Source organism: Adiantum capillus-veneris, chromosome 4 (assembly GCF_014529385.1).
Source record: "Adiantum capillus-veneris isolate H3 chromosome 4, ASM1452938v2, whole genome shotgun sequence".
Lineage (NCBI taxonomy): Eukaryota > Viridiplantae > Streptophyta > Polypodiopsida > Polypodiales > Pteridaceae > Adiantum > Adiantum capillus-veneris.
In genome coordinates this window covers 7,578,310-7,582,537 of record NC_140934.1, presented here as the reverse complement: position 1 = coordinate 7,582,537, position 4,228 = coordinate 7,578,310, and positions in this window count along the sequence as shown.

Here is a 4,228-nt window from a genome sequence, read left to right as displayed (position 1 = left end):
GCACACAACTATTGTTCGATCCCAAATGAACAGGCGGCCTGACAGGAAGGATAGGCATTCTTGACTTGAACAAATTAATAATCGTTTCCACAAATCGAAGATGCCCTGTTGCCACTTCTACTTCCCATAACAAAGTGTCATGCTGACCCTGTAAAAAAATAGCACTGCGTACTTTATAAAACAGTATAAGTGTTTGTGCAATACTTTCAAGAGTCTTCATCACTTTATGTGGTACCACTTAAGAGTGTTATATAAACACATTTAAGTGGTCTTTTACCATATAAAATGGTCTCTAACCATTTTTTCCTAATAGAGTTTAACCACTTTTAAGTAATATCAACTACTACTAGGTGAATCAATCAAGCTTACATACCTGTAACTGTGCTGCCTCTTCACCTAGGTTATCGAGATTGTGCACTTCAATATCAAGTCCCATGTCTTTGAGAGACTCCTTTCTGATTTGAATCAAGGTCTCAAGCTTTGCCATTGCTTCCTCGTTTGGTACAAGCCCAGCCTTATGCAACTTGAGTTCCTCCATATCCTTGTTCATTCTCTCTACGATCTTGGCGGCTCCTCGCATCAAACCAACCTGCTCATCTCTCTTTTTCTTTGATTGATCTAAAGCAATTTTTATTGCTTCAAGACATTGCTGCTTCTCTTTCAACTTTTCAGCAGCATTAGCCTTCATGTTAGAAATAGCTGCTACATCAGCCGTTGACGCAGAAAATGTAGTCGAGGAAACATTTGACATTCCAAATGTTCCCATCGAGCGAAAGGCCCGCTTCTTTAGAAATTCCTCCTTAGCCTACCCTGAAAATTGATGTCCACCTGAGTATGTTTGCCAGTCAAAGCCTGTGCCAGTACTGTCAGTGTAATTAGGCATATTTTCTGCATTAAATTTCCACTCGCTTCCAAGACATGGACCGTTTGTGGACCTCCATTTCTCCAATTTCCTATTTAAAGTTTTCTGTTGGCGTAACATTTTGATAACACCTTCAGCATACACAGCCCATGCAACTAAACCTTCAGAATCTTCAGCGGCCTTGCACTTCTGCCAAGTAAATCCATGTGCAAAATGCACGCCTACCTCGTTGTTTGGGGGAGCTCCCTGATATACTTTGTGCTATAGCAGGAGACATTCTTCATACATTTTAGGTCTCAGCCCCTTTAAATGCATCTTCTCCTTTTGATGGCGCTTGTAAAGCCATACACTAAGCCACTCCTCATCTGAGAAATCATCATCACATAGGAGCTTCGGATCCTGGCCAACCAAGCATAGCCCATATTCGGTATGAAAATCTTTCTTGGTGAAGCAAAATTTTGTTTGAGTGGGTAAGGCCACTCGTGGTACTGTCCACCTCCCTATAAAAACATATAAGAATGCATGTTAGTATGTAATGAGCCATAATTAAACTTGTTTTATCAACAATAAGAAGTGGTTGAAATGATTTCTGCACCATTCTCAGTGGTACTGCAAAGTTTTTAAGTGGTGGTGTACCACTAAATGGTTCTCAACCACTTAAAACTGGTTAGGTAACACTAAAAAGTCTTGCTACACCATTATTTTCTAGTGATACATCCCCTTTTGGTGTTTCTTCACCACTTTAAAGTGGTGCTCCAGCACATAAAAGTGGGTTGAACCATTGTTCAGTTGTGCTACACCGATGTGAATTGTTGTACACAACTTAAAACTGGTGCTACACTCCTAAAAAGTGGTGCTACACCAATAGAATGTGGTATCTCCTTGTAAAGCTTCATCACTTAAAAGCACTTAACCACCACTTTTAGCAAAGATGCAGAACTAACGATTATTGGACTTTTGTAAAGCATCACTAAAAAGTGGTTCTACAGCACTGAAAGTGGTTGACTATCACGCACCGCCACTTAAATGTGATTTGAACCACAAAAAGTGGTGACCACCACTTTATTGGTGTTTACCACTTTATACCAAATAACGTTCAGGTTAAGAAGCACCACTTTTCAGTGGTCCTACACACTTTTAAGGTACCGAATAACGTTCTAGTTAAGGAGCACCACTTTATAGTGATGTTCACCACTTTATAGTGGTCTTCACCAATATAAACACCACTTAAATGTGATTTGAACCACAAAAAGTGGTGAGCACCACTTTATTGGTGTTTACCACTTTAAACCAAATAACGTTCAGGTTAAAAAGCACCACTTTTTAGTGGTTTTACACACTTTTAAGGTACCGAATAACGTTCTAGTTAAGAAGCACCACTTTATAGTTGTGTTTACCACTAGAAAGTGGTGCTTCTTAACTAGAACGCTATTTGGTATCTTAAAAGTGTGTAAAACCACTGAAAAGTGGTGCACCATTGTGATGCTTCACTTAAAAGTGATGCTTCACCACAAAATAGTTAGGGTTTTCCAGTGGAAAGTGATGCACCCATTGTATCGCCAGTTTTTACTAGAACCTTACCTCTTTTTAGTGTTGCCAAGCACTTTAAAGTGGTCCAGTATCACTTTTAAGAGATGGTGCACCATATCAACATAACTATGTAGTGATGCAACCATGGTTTCTACCCAACTTTTAAGGGTGCTGTAGGTGAACCACTTCAACACAGCCTATCAGTGGTGCTGTACCCATAAAAAGTGGGGTTCACCCACTTGATATTTACTAGTGGTGTGCACACTATTTTTTCCTAATAAAGCAACACTTTAATTGAATCCATGGGGGAAATACCTGCATCTAACCTGCTGAACATTTTGCTTCTTAGGTGTACCCTTGGGGGACTCGGAAGTTCTTTTTGTAGCATGCATGTGCAAAAAATTCAGAAATTTTACAAGACATAAAACCAATTTTAGAAATGCATGCATGATGCATCTAACCTGTTTTGATAGGCGACTCCTGCGTAGAGCTCTTTCCCTTCCTAGGTGTATCCTTGTCAGAGTCTGAAGGTCCTTTTGTAGCCTGGTTATTCATCCTGAAAAAATCACAAATGCCACATAGATACAAGATCAATAGTTAAATGAATTCATGCTTGAATCTGCATGATGCATTCGTATAAGCATGCACACACAGTTGATAAAATATGCATTCATGCTTCAAGCTGCATGATGCATTCTTATAAAGCATCCACAAGGGTGATCAATTAGATGTGCACAATGCATATACATTCCAGAAATAAATTCTAAACTTACACATGCATCATTAATAGTTACAATCCATGATTATCTTGCCACCCAACAGAGGGCAGACCATATCACCAGGGGTTGAACCTGGGTCCTTACGCACCCACCCATTCCTTTTAACCACTAGGCCAAGCTCCCTTTGGTTATCTTGCCACACATTCAGAGACAAGCATACAACGCTTCTACATCTGCATGAAGCATGTTAAAACATGGATCAATGCTACCTCGAAATGCTACCTAGGAAAACCAGCCACATTCAAATTCAACCAACATTCGAGATAGAATGCTTCAAGCTACATGATGACACATACCTATTGCTGCTGCAGGGGATTTTTACCGAAGTTGATGACCAGCCCAGCAAAAAGTACTCCTCCTGAATTTGCTTGCTGTTGTTGTGATGTTGCTGCTTGTTGCTTCGGCTAGCAGAGAAATGCAAAGGAGGGAGGAAAGAGGGAATCAGAAACCTGAATGGCGCTGGCAAGACAGAGAGAGGGGGGAGGAATGAGCGAGACAGAGTGGGAGGGACAAGACTCGAGAGAATATTTGCATTAAGTGCTTGAACATACCTTGAGGTGATCATTGATGAGTAAGCGCTTTCACTTAGTACACGTCAAATTTTAACCCTTTTTTTCCATAAATTTTGAATTTAATCCCACTGTTTCAAACGCCTAAACACTATATAGTGGCAAAAGCAGTCCACCTATACATGCTTTCACCTAGGCACACACACCCAAATTTAGGCCAAAATTTTATGCAATTATTCTATCAATTTCACATTGCAATGCTCAAACTGAAAACTCAATCAAGCATAAGTGAATGCATGCATGCTTAATTTCTAAAAAATTAACACTATTTTTACCCAATCAAGCAATGCACACACTCAAAAATTAAGCACAAATGATCAAATTTGGCTCAATTGGCAATGCATTTAGGCTTACAAATGATCAAATTTGGCTCAATTGGCAATGCATTTAGGCTTACACGTAATGATTGCACCAACTTTTTATGAACATTTCACAATCAAAAACCATTTAGGTGCCCTAATTGACCATCAATCATAGAAAATCAAGTG